Genomic DNA, 13,253 nt, shown 5'->3' with positions numbered 1-13,253 from the left:
GTAAGCCACAATAGCACAAGACACCAGCAAGGGGACCTAAACACTGCATGGGAGCTTTGCCTTTATACACAGAGGACCAAGGGTGCAATAAATAGTGTTGTTAGGGCAATAGATAAAGTTACGCCCAAGGCCAGCCACTTATAAGTCCCAGAGAACTTTGCAGGGCCTAAAGTGACAGTAGCACTAACACGTAGCCCTATCATTTGACTCTTATATTTCTTCAGTTTGGCTATATATTACATGTGATCCTGAGCCACAAGCCCAAGCTGCTTTCGCTTACACTATAGTCCTGGCAAAATATCCTTGCTTCCAGGGCCTTGCAGCTAGACATCTGGGAGAGGTCCCCATATACTAGAGGAGTCTACATACAGAGAACAGCCTGCCATAAGAGTGGGGGTCCCTCAAAATACTACTTATATTGGGCATTGAACCTCACAATGCTGCTTCTCCTGATAAGGAACTCAGGCCTTAAGATGTAAAGGCGAGCTTCACAGGTGTCCAGTGACGGGGGAACTAATGTGGGATTTTATGTCCCTGCCTTAAGCAGTGAGGATTTAAGCGGCTTCTGTACTATTAGTCCTGATCTTCTTGAGCAAATTTCTACTTGCTGGAGCCTATATATACACCATATATCACTTGAGCTTAATAGGTGAAGGATCCCCTAACATGCTGCAGGGGTCCAAAAGAAGGACTTCAAATCAAAGTGAATACAGGAAATCTGTGGCCAACCACTTTAAACCAAAAACACAGGTGGAAAAGACCTTGACCACAAGTGAACCTGACACTGATTCTGTCCCAGGGCTATCTCCATCCGATCAGTGCTCCCAGACAACCCCAGATCTTGAGCATACCATGGCGTCAGAAATAGTGGATACGCTTACTCAAAAATTAAATAACCTGCAAGACACCCTCACCAAGACCTTCAAGAGCTCTCTAGCAGACCTACGGAAAGATATTGGGGCAATTGGTGAGAGAGTGGAAGCCCTAGAGCAAAAACAAGAGGATCTAGTGGTGGAACAAACCAATCTCTCTAACCATTCCCAGATAATAGTGGATATGCTAGAAACTATGGAAGCAAAGATGGCAGATATCGAGGATCGCTCCCGTCGCAATAACCTGAGATTACGAGGTATATCTGAGGAGATCTCCACCCAGGACCTAGAGGCCTTCATCAATGAATTCTGTGGCTACCTCAAGTCTCCACAGCTCCCTAGTGAAAACTTGCTAGATAGAGTTCATAGACTACTAGAGGAAGAAATGTCTCAGGTGAGAAACCCAGAGATGTCATTGCCCGATTCCATTTTTTCACTTATAAGGAGCAGATCACCAAAGCAATGATGGCTAACCCCACACTCCCAGACAGATTCCAGAACATCTAGGTCTTCCCAGACCTATCACAGTTCACACTTCAAAAAAGAGCTACCTTCAGAGAAGTAACTAAAGTCCTACGGAATCAGGGCATTAAGTATAGGTGGGGGTATCCTACAAAACTTCTCATACATAGGGAGGGCCACCTTTATGCAGCCAATACACCCGACAGAGCTCAACAATACTTGAAAAACTGAGATCTCATCCAGACCTCTCAACCTAGAGGCCGACACCAAGCCAGAATGGAAAAAGAGTCTGTGGAACCTACAACTAAACCCTTGAGGCCACCTATCTTTCTCAACTCGGATGCCATGGAGTGGCGTCCTTTACCACAAAGATCCCCAAATGCTAAACGCTCTTCTTCCTTTCAAAATCAAAGTCTGCCACGAGGCCCTGCAAACTCCACATCCCTGGTTTCCAGGGAAATAGACACCATGGACCCTGAATGATCTGCGTGCTCAAGATGATAAGTATTTTAGCTTAAGGGGAGAGGGAAGGAAATGTTGTACTTTTCTTGTTCTGCTTGACCTTTCTTCCTTACAGGTGGGTTTGGGTTACATAGGCCCTTATTGCCTAATAGTTTGGGGAGACTTATGCAATTACTCTACTGATTGCACTTTATCACCAGGTGAACATTGGGAGGACGATACTGCTTTAAGTCCAGACCATGGGCTGGGTTCCTGAGAAAAGACCCTAAAGAGCCAGAAACTCACATATGTATGCTTGAAGACATGGTCCTAGTAATGACTCTTTACAAGAACTGTAATACTTTAGGGTTCTTTGAGTAATGATTAGATAGACCGCTTACCTCATGTATGAGCATCATAGTTTTAACTGTTATTACACTGTTTACATCTTTTGATAAATACTGGGTTGCTATACAATTTGAAAAGTGTGTCTAGAACAGATGAGAAAGCCCTGATCCTTTTTGGGAGGTATTTTACGATAGTCTTAACCCCAATCTTATTTCCTTTTTGCATACAGGCTATATTGAACTTTTCCAATGTTACAGGAGTTTATATTGTTATTTAGAGGGATTGGAGCCGGTGCTATGCCCTGCTGCCTGGGGGAGCGTGATCGCCTTAAATTGTTCCATCCTGCTCAGATAGGAGCGGCTAAGGATGGTCTGTTCCACTGGGGGGCAGGGCAGATCTCTGGGTTTCATTATAGATCAGATTATACTGTCATGGTTTAAAAAATGTGATTATTTTGTCCTACAACAATATTTTAGAATACACCTTATGTAGCTTATATTCATTTGTTGCCAGAAGTTAGGTCTACACAAATGTTAAAGTTACCCATAACCTTGATGGGGGTAGATTGCATTATATGCTAAAATGTTCTGCTCTAGTTTGTGACAGGTTGTTATTTTACCTTCCATCAGTTTATCAGAGTTTACCCTAGATAGCTCATGCCCCATTCACTGCCAGATGCTAGTCATGCACAAATGTTAATGTTGCCTCTCTCCTGGACTGAGCTAGAATCTACTATGTATTCAAATGTATTGTCATAGTGTAAAATATGTCAAGTTTTTGTCCCTCACCAGTATTATAGAGGTCACTATACATAGCTCGAGATACAATTGTTGCCAGTTGCCAGACTTACGCAAAGTTAAGATCTCCTTGTCTTGGTCAGAGTCTTTTGAACTGCCCCTAATCTTAGTCCTTGCTAAGTCTTTGCAGATGGAATTATAGGTAATACTCACTCTTGACTTCATGCTGAGCCTTTTAATAGTCAGACAGCTTATTTGAGCTGGGAAGCAGACCTGAGGCAGGGGCTCGTCCTCACTTGAAGTCAAGATGGACCAACCTTGTTGACAAACATGTTCTATTACCTGGCACCCATCATACAAGTGTTAATTGAGGCACATCCTCTTTATTTTAGGCCATTCCTCCTGGTATTTTAAGGGCCCACAATAGCTAAGGGAATACTAGTGGTTTGGGCCTACGTATACACTCCAAATTCCTGTGTTATGGGGTTTTTGCTACCTTGGATTCCATCCACTTATGTTATTCACCTCCCCCTTGGGGTCCATGTAGATAGTACCCAGTCCGTGACCATATAGGCCCTCCAGTCCAACGCCACGGCATTACCCTCCTAGATATAATCCTTGCACCCCTTTCCCGAGTGTGTAATATAAAGAGGCCTAGATTAGTTTATCTATCTGCAACACGAAAGGTCGCTCTTGCTCAGCCTAGGTAGGGTAAAGATAGTCCACCCTAGGTAAGCGTACCCCTTTGCATGGGGATTACCAAATACACATAGCAGTAGGAACACGTTCCCTCTCATTCTACTACCCCACATAGGGCCATTTGCAGTTGCTATGTATAGTTTGTCAGAGCGACTTCGGGCCTGTATGCATATAGCGAACCCTTTAACTGTGAGATCAGTCTTATTAAGAGGAAACGATCTAGCTCACCTCAATGCTCCTGTTGATGTGTCGCACCAATAAGCACTAGTCATATTCTATATTTTCAGAGTTTAGGCTTAAACCACGCACTCATGCCCCACCATCTTTGGTATTCACCTATTACCATGCCCCACTAGGAACCCCTTCAGGTGTCGATTGTGCAGTGACCCTGAGGGTCCCCCTATACGACTCATTGATATCGTTTTCACCGATTTATCCCATAGGTCCTTACGCTGAGGCTGCAGTGAGGACTTTTACATCATAGTCTATCCCGGTACAATAAGAGAAATTGCTTCAGGCAAACCCTCTCAACTCACATGCCTTTTTTAGGCCGTTAAGATGTGACCCAAATAGATTTATAGTTCCCTCCCTTTTTTCTCAAAATTCATAGCTGCAGCTTGAGTCATAAATGTACGTCTACTTCTGGCTCCCCGGTTGCCGGATACCTTGCTTTCTTCAGAGTAGAAACACTTAGATACCACCCCCCCATGAAAATTAAAAGTTTACACAGTAAACACTAGAACACAGATTCTAGACTTTAATTATATTCTCTAAAGCGTGAATTGCTATACTCGGTGCCACACTGGGAGTACGAGAACAGTGCTTTCTTTAATACATCTGAGCAGACTACTGGTCTAACACCCCCTGTTCCCTCCCTGACCCCCTCTTTTTCTCCTTTTTTTTTTTTTTTTTCCATAATGACCCAATCAGCATCGTTAAACTTTCTCACCCTTAATGTTAAGGGTTTGACCTTTCCAGGCAAACGCAGCCTCTTAAGAATTTTTTTTTGAGCACGGAGAAGCAATCTGGTATTTCTACAGGAAACCCATTGGGCGACCTCTCATATGCCGATTATTAAGTTTCCTCAGTATACTGAATTGTTCCACTTCACCTATGTTGACAAAACTAGAGGAGTTTCTATTCTTATTGGTAGAAATGTGGCGTTTAACCTCATACATCAGGAGAGATATGAGGAGGGTCGCTTCCTCATCTTGATCTGCAAGCTGAACAATCAACTATTTATACTGGTAAACATCTACGCTCCGAACCAGGGACAAATCGTGTTTCTAAAGAAAATCATAGCCATGGTCGATAGACTGAAACAAGGAAGCCTGATCATAGGTGGAGATTTCAATCTAGTGTGGGATCCTTATATGGATAAGAGAATTCCATCTCACAAATCGCTAGACTCCTATACTACCTCGATAGCTCCTAGGTTCCAGAACTTAATATTTCAACACTCCCTCTATGATGTCTGGAGGGCATGCCACCCAGAAAAGAGAGACTTCTCCTACTTTTCGGCCTCCTATAAGTCATACTCTCGGCTGGATTACTTCTTTACTGATTCATGGACCATGAATACGATCAAGGGCTCCAAAATCCACTATTGTGTGTGGTCGGACCACGACACTATCCCATTTAAGATACAGGGTGGGGAGCGGGCTTCGGCCAAGCCATCCTGGAAGTTCCCTAAATTCCTCTGGAAAGATCCACTGTTCATTCAGAACCTCCAGAAAGAGATTCAACAGTTCCTAGCTGTAAACCAAGAGGGTCAAACCTCCCATCAAATTAGATGGGCAGCATTAAAGCTTACCTAAGGGGACTTTGTATCTTAAAAAGTAGCTACTATGCGCCAGCAGCATGCAGCCCCTTTGGGTAAATTGGTTTGTGACCTGAGAACTGCGGAGCGCCAAAATAGAGAGAGTCCGACTCCACAATGCTCAGATGAAATTGCACGCATAAGAAGCCGGATTAAAGAGGCTGAGCTTGAGAAAATCCAAAAGGCTATGGCTACTTTCAAACAGCTTCTGTATTATAAGAGTAACAAAGCTGACTCTTTGTTAGCTAGTAAGCTCAAAAATCGGGCAATGGCAGCTAGAATATCTTACATTGAACATAGAGGCGTTAAAGCCTTTGCGCCAGAGGAAATTGGAAAGACATTCGCAGCATATTATGACAATTTATACAATATAAATAAAAGTGTGCACCCGACTGCAGCTACGGTAACAGAGATATCTCAGTTTCTCCACTCGCTTCATCTGCCCAGTCTATCAGAAGTGGACGGTAACTCTTTGTTAGAGCCATTCCAAGCCAAAGAGATTATACAGGCAATTAGAAATCTCAAAAACAACAAGGCCCTGGGACCAGATGGATTTCCCTGGGTGTTTTACAAAAAATTTCTACCCTTGTTAGTGCCCGTTTTACACCTTGTTTTTAATGAAATTAAATCGGAGGGTAAGATGCTAAGGGAAAATCTCGAAGCATCAATAATCACTATCCTTAAGCCAGCTAAATATCCAGCCCTGTGCACCAGTTACCGCCCAATTTCTTTAATGAATCTTGACACAAAACTCTACTCCAAGCTCTTAGCGGATAGACTGGTTAATCTACTACCGTCCCTTATACAGGTTGATCAAGTAGGTTTCACCAAAGGGCATCAAGGACCGGACAACACTAGGAGACTACTATCGGTCTTCTCCAATGCGACCAGACTGGGGACCCCAAGGCATTCGACAGGGTCCGGTGGGAGGTGTTTGGATTCCCCCCTCAAATAATTTCAGCCATTCAATCCCTGTATACTTCACCGTATACAAGGGATTAGAGGTCCGGGTTTCTGTTCCCCAGAAATAAATATCAATAATGGCACCAGATAGGGATGCCCCCTCTCACCCCTTATATTTTCCCTGGTAATGGAGCCTCTGTCCCCGGCCATCAGAACTTCAGACCAGATTACTGGAATCTCGTACCCTTCGTTGCTTTTAACCAACCCAGAGTCCTCAATCCCAGCAGTGTTCAGACTATTAGACTTATTTGGTAGGTTCAGCTACTATAAATCCAACATCTCAAAAACAGAGGCCTATGCCCTCAACTTTGGGGCCGAGCAGTTCCTTACCCTGAAGCAAAACTTTGATTTTCAGTGGTCCAACAGGTGTTTAAAACACTTGGGTGTGATCCTGAGTGGAGATCTGGACACAGTAATTCAAATGAATTTCGACACACTGCTCCAGGAACTCAGGTCCCTTACGGGTAAATGGGATTACCAGGAGGTCTCGTGGCTTGGTAGAGTGGCTACGATTAAAATGTCTCTTCTCCCGAAAGCTCTTTATCTGTTCCGTTGCTTACCGATCAACCTTCCTTACAAAATCCTTCAACAGATCCACAGGATCTTTCTACACTACGTATGGAAAAATAAAATTCCAAGAGTCGCTTATAAGACTCTTCAAAGACCTTACTCCAAAGGGGGAATTGCGTTCCCCAATATCTATCTAAACTATGAGGCTGCCAGGCTCTCCCACATATATGCATGGGGGTTGCTAACTGATAAACCGGGTTGGTACAGACTGAAGAAAGAGGCCATCCCTTCTGGTTTAACTCTTAGAGAAGCCATTTGGGTTCCTAAACATTTGAACTTAGACAAACAGATTGACAACCCCGTTGTCGCACAGGCCATTAAAATATGGCATGAACTTCGACACCATACGGAAATCTCCCCACATCCATCCTCCATCCATGGTTTTGCAGGTATGATATGGAACTCCCCAATGGTACATGCAGACTTCTGGCATAAAAAGGGGATCCTCCAGATGTCTGACCTTTACTTCTCTGGTACGCTGGCCTCTGCTGCCCAGCTGTTTGGTTCTCAGAGAGGGAACCCACTGTGGTTCAGATTTGAGAGCTTTAGAGTCCTAAGCCTGGCTAGATACAGAGGGTTTCCCAAAACTGGTTTGAGGAGCACAACTAAATGGGAAGAGAGATGGGCCCAAGGCATATAGACCGCTGTCTTTCCACTATACAGCTCTTATGAAAGATCATTTGAAAGATCTTCCCTGGCAGTTCAAGGCTTGGTCCAAAGAACTTGATACCATAATCCCAGATAGTGAATTTGCCTCCGCAATTCTACTTAAGAAAAAAACTCTCCATTGTGTGACAGTTCTAGAAACATATGTTAAAGTGATCTTGGAATGGCACAGGACCCCAGTGAGACTAACTCAGATCTACAAAACTAGTAGCCCAAAATGCTGGAGAAACTGCAATGGGCTGGGATCGGATATACATACATGGTGGTCCTGTCTGAAAATTTCCACTCTGTGGTCAGAGGTTGAACTGCTCCTTCGGTGTCTAAATATCAACTTAAATCGACTTAAATCCAATATGATCTATTAGGCCAGAACCTAAAAGGTTTCTTTCTTTGCCATCTTTGCAGGGCCTGTAAATTTAGCTAAAAAAAGAAACGTATCACTCTTCCAGGACAAAAAGATAGTTTCCAGATTAAAGACACTATCAGATGCAGCAGTAAGGGGGTGATATACATGTTACAATGTACATGTAATTTGTTTTATATAGGCGAGACTACAAGAATGTTAAGAGATCGGATATGAGAACATCTATGTAATATTAAAAAGGGCAATTTGGAAACCCAGCTATATAAACATTTCAGAGAAATACATCATAATAAAACATTAGACCTAAAATATTGGGGAATTTGCAAAGTTAAGAAAAACTGGAGAGGTGGTAGTCTAGAATCAAGTCTTTTGAGAAAGGAAGCGGAATTCATATTTCATTTTGACACCATATACCCAAAGGGCCTTAACTGGACTTATCCCCATTTTATGTGCTTAGTTTAATCCAAAACCCTCTCTGCCTCTCTCACTCTTTCCTAAGTCTTCTGTCTCTTCCCTTTAAGAAATTAGAATCAATATATTCCTAGCAATTTATGCCCCATTTAGGAGAACAATAAATATGAATTTATATATCCCATTCAGGAGACTAATACACACCTATTTAGATCTAAAATTATATCATAAAAAACTAATCCTATGAAATAATTTTAAATTAATATATAGTCACATTATTATTATAGATTTTATAAGAGAATAAATTATAACACCCAAAAAACACCAATAAGTTTATAGATTTTATAAGAGAATAAATTATAACCCCCAAAAAACACCAATAAGTTTAAGTAATAATAGTATCCACAAACTGTAAGTAGAATTTCACATTATATAGAAAGAATTATTAAGGTCAGAATAGACACTTTTATAGAAAGGAAATATGAATGCACATGACATTTAAATATATATTATCACACTAAAAAATATAAATTTTCACTTATAATCACTATCGAATGTAATCTTTAAGTTTTAAAATAGATTAAGTTTTGTGATCACAAAAGATAGAAAGTTTCTATGTTTTAATATAAAATAGCAAAGTATGTATACAATGTCAGTCCATCAGAAAGAAACATATTTCATAAAAAAATGGTCTGAAAATATTAAAGTGGTTTCGCATAACAATTTAATTTTAGTAAATACAACAAAAACTTTTAAACTCTAAATGTTCAAGACACTAAAATATTATGAATATGATTGGTCTCAATAGACTATGGTTGAATTTATGATAGCCATAAAATATGCATGATGTTTGTTTAAACAAGAGGGCATGAAAGCGATGATTATTTTACAAACACAAAAATAAAATAAGAGAGATTCCATTTATGATTTTTTCTTTTCCGTTTTTATTTTTATTTTAACATTTTCATTTGTGTACAATTTTTTTTGAGGTCTATTCACATCAAATAATGAAAATGATCAATCTTAAATGAATATTAATAAGTTGCACATAGAAATCAGAAAAAGCCCCAAGGTGAAAATTAACACCTCCCCCTACTTTTGACATAACGATGCTCTAACCAATCAAATGAAGTGGAGCGGTTTTTTAATGCTTTAGCTAAGATAACACAGCATCTTGAGAAAGCCCGCAATTAGGGTGAAACCGGTAGAAGCTGTGATTTCTGAAAGAACAGGTGGTTTGACACTGTATGTGTGAACAAGGGCAGCTGGGAAGCTCTATCCTGAAAAAAAGACTGCCGTAAGTTACATACAAAGGGAGGCAGAAACAGACACCTGAAGTTGGAAAATAAGAGACTGCAAATTTCCGTTTCCCTTGTGTACATTTTGTACTAAGTGCAGGGGAAGGAGTCCGGTCTGAGAAACAAATAAACTTGCGCAAGTTTGAAAATATTGAAGGTGGATACCATAACCGTCTGGCTGTCAGAGCGGACTAACAAGCATCAGTTCCTGGGAGGAAACTGCCTAAAGGAAGGGTAAGACTACCTGCACGGCAGGATTACAAAAAAGTCTACCAAAGGTACAGTTCTAAATATGATCAGTGAATGCATCTCTCTGTAGCAGCGTTGAAGAGGCAATTAAGTTAACAAGTAGTTGGCCACTACTATTCTCTATTGTCCAAAAGAAACGCACTAGGAGAGACTTTATCTTCAAGCATACGTAAACTGCATCTGTCAAAATAGGGGGCATCGCAACATTATCACTAAGTACAACATTTTAGGAGAGACTGTTTTTCCTTATAACTAATACCATCACAGTTGATAGAAGGTGGTATCGTTATACTATTCCACCAATTAATAATTTATTTTATTTTCTGTTGAAAATATGGAGTTATCTTTTTAAGGAGAGTTTGTATCACATACAGAAAATATATTTTTTGCATTAAGATATACGCATAATACCCGCTTTTAATGTTAATGCATTACAAATTGTATTCTTGAAAACTGGTCTTATTTAAAATATAGTATATTTTTATTTTTGGTTTTATTAACTTTTGGTTATATATATACTTTAGTTATAGGTCTATAAATTGTATGTTTTTTATTCAAGTGGTTTTTTAGAAGTAAAAGCAATTTTATTTAAAAAAATTTGATGTATGTACTCCTCTGTTTGTAATAGAAGCTTAAGAGTGGTTTAAAATTTATGACACAACTGCAACACATAAGTTTAGGATTAGTCAAAATATTACTGTTACATTTATACCTATATTTATTGATTGATTCTTATGTCTTAAAAGAGAAGAGTGTTTGTATAATAATAACATTGACATAACAACTATATAAAGTACAAATTTCTATTGGAAAATCAAGTTCAAAGATATTCATATATTACATTAATAAAGAAGAGTGTTTATATCCCTATCTTTAACGCTTTGAGCTTGTTTAGCGCCCCCCTAAAAAAATTCTTAATCTATTCCCCCCAAATGGTGCTTTTTCACATTTTTCCACATTCTATCCCCATACCCACCAGATGACATCTCATATACATCTTGGCAGCTACCAAATTATGTATTGCTCGTGTCTGGCAACAGCCTGATCCTCCGACCCTATCTGGAGTCTGCGATCTGGTGAACAATTTGCGAAAATGGAAAGATTTGTGGCCGGTGAAACAGATTGGATGGAAACCTACTGGGAAACATGGTCAGATTGGATCATTTGCCAATAAGACCAGATTGTATTTGGTCATCTTGTGACGTAGCCTGACATCCCCATGAGGGATGCCTTTTATGGAACTTTCTGACGATATGCTGTGAGAGTGATTACAATTCCCCCCCTCTACCTCTCCCCTTTCTATTTCTTCTACCTCTTCATATGGTGCGACCGTTCCTTTAACGGAACCCTTTATAACCTTAGCCGGATAATATGCTGAGGTGGTCTGCTCATATTGTTTTACTCGTTGGAAAGCATACCTATAAATAGGTGGGATTATATTCTTGTTCATGTACTCTGGGCGCCAATACCATTACCAATACATGATCTATTATAGACACAGGCCTGAGTTCATCCACTTACATAAGCAGCGAGGTACCAGAGGGTTTGGAGGTCATTGTGGATACAACAGTTTGACTTATGTCCATTAATTCGATATTTCTGTTCATTGGTTTTGTATTACGCAACAGTATGATTTTTGTTGAATATATCTCTAAGTCTTTGCATAGACCAATAGAGCTTTGATTGTTTTACATGTCTTGTTATTCATGCAAATTCAATAAAAATATTTAAAAAAAAAAAAAAAAAAGGCAGATAGAGCAATTGCACACCATAAAAAAAGTACTATACAACAGTACCATACTGTTTTATATTAATATATAAAACTAGTATACAACAGTACCACACTATGTCATATTAATATGTAATAGTTCTACACAACAGTACCACACTATTTCATATTAATATATATAAAACAAGTATAATAAAAAAAAAAACGAACCTCCCACATTAAGTATTAACACCTACAGTGCAAACCCACACATCGCAAAATAATAAAGTAGTTAACCCCTTAACCATCAACCACCCACATCGCAATAAACCTAATTACCCTATTAACCCCTAAACCGCACACCCCCATATTGCAACAAACCAAATTACCCTATTAACCCCTAAACCGAAAACCCCCCACATCGCAATAAACATAATTAACCCCTAAACCCCCATATCGCAATAAACCTATTTACCCTATTAACTCCTAAACCGTAAAACCCCACATAATAATAAACCTAATTAACCTATTAACCCCTTAAACCACCAAAACCCACAATGCAAATAACTAATTAAATTACTAAGCCCCCTAACCTAACACCCCCTAAATTAACACAAATTACCTAAATAAAAAAATACTAAAGTTACAAAAAATAAAAAAGGCTAACATTACATAACACAAAAAAACAAATTACCAAAGTTTACAAAACTAAACCTAATCCCTATGAAAATAAAAAAGCCCCCCCAAAATAAAAACACCCAAAATAAAAACACCCCCTACTCTAAGAATACACTGCCAGAAGCCCTTAAAAGGGCTTTCTGGAGGGCATTGCCCCAAGATAAACAGCTCTTTTGCAGAGTCCCTCCTAACAGTAAATACCCCCAAAATAAAAGAACCTAACACTTATAAAACCTAAACTAGGGCATTGCCCTTAAAAGGGAATTTAGCTCTTTTAGGAATTGCCCACCCTAATCTAAATGAAAAAAAAAAATAAAAAATAAAAACCTAAGTCTAACCCCCAGGTTGATACTCACCATTTCTGAAGTCCGGCTGAGAAGGTCCTGTCCCATGCGGTGAAGTCTTCTTCCAAGTGGCGACTTCTTCTTTTTTCTTCCAGGAACAATCCAGCTTGGAGCAGAGCAGATGGCAGAGCTGAAGACCGATGACCGCAGAGCTGAGGACTGGCGACCATGGAGCCATGGAGCGTGGAGGATCCTCTTCTTCCGATCGCCGCCGTACACTGAATAGTGAATTCAAGGTACGCGATTAAAGATGGCGACCCTTGAATTCCTATTGGCTGATTTGATTCTTCAAATTCAAATCAGCCAATAGGATGAGAGCTACTCAAATCCTATTGGCTGTTCAAATCAGCCAATAGAATTTCAGTAGCTCTCATCCTATTGGCTGATTTGAACAGCCAATAGGATTTGAGTAGCTCTCATCCTACTGGCTGATTTGAATTTGAAGAATCAAATCAGCCAATAGGAATTCAAGGGACGCCATTTTTAATCGTGTACCTTGAATTCACTATCCAGTGTACGGCGGCGATCGTATGAAGAGGATCCTCCACGCTCCATGGCTCCGCGGTCACCGGTCTTCAGTTCCAGGATTGCCGGTCTCCAGTTCCAGGATCGCTGGTCTTCAGT

The 13,253-nt window shown here is 40.1% G+C and overlaps 1 protein-coding gene across 3 annotated transcripts in view; it reads left to right on the top strand.

Annotated features, from left to right (window-relative positions):
* Positions 1-13,253, top strand: part of LOC128664298 (solute carrier organic anion transporter family member 1C1) — a 329,411-nt gene that overhangs the window by 29,782 nt on the left and 286,376 nt on the right. The gene's annotated exons all lie outside the window — the stretch shown is intronic.

The sequence above is a fragment of the Bombina bombina genome, chromosome 6, assembly GCF_027579735.1.
Source record: "Bombina bombina isolate aBomBom1 chromosome 6, aBomBom1.pri, whole genome shotgun sequence".
NCBI lineage: Eukaryota > Metazoa > Chordata > Amphibia > Anura > Bombinatoridae > Bombina > Bombina bombina.
The sequence above is the reverse complement of the archived record's forward strand: the minus strand, read 5'-3'. Positions and strand labels throughout refer to the sequence as shown.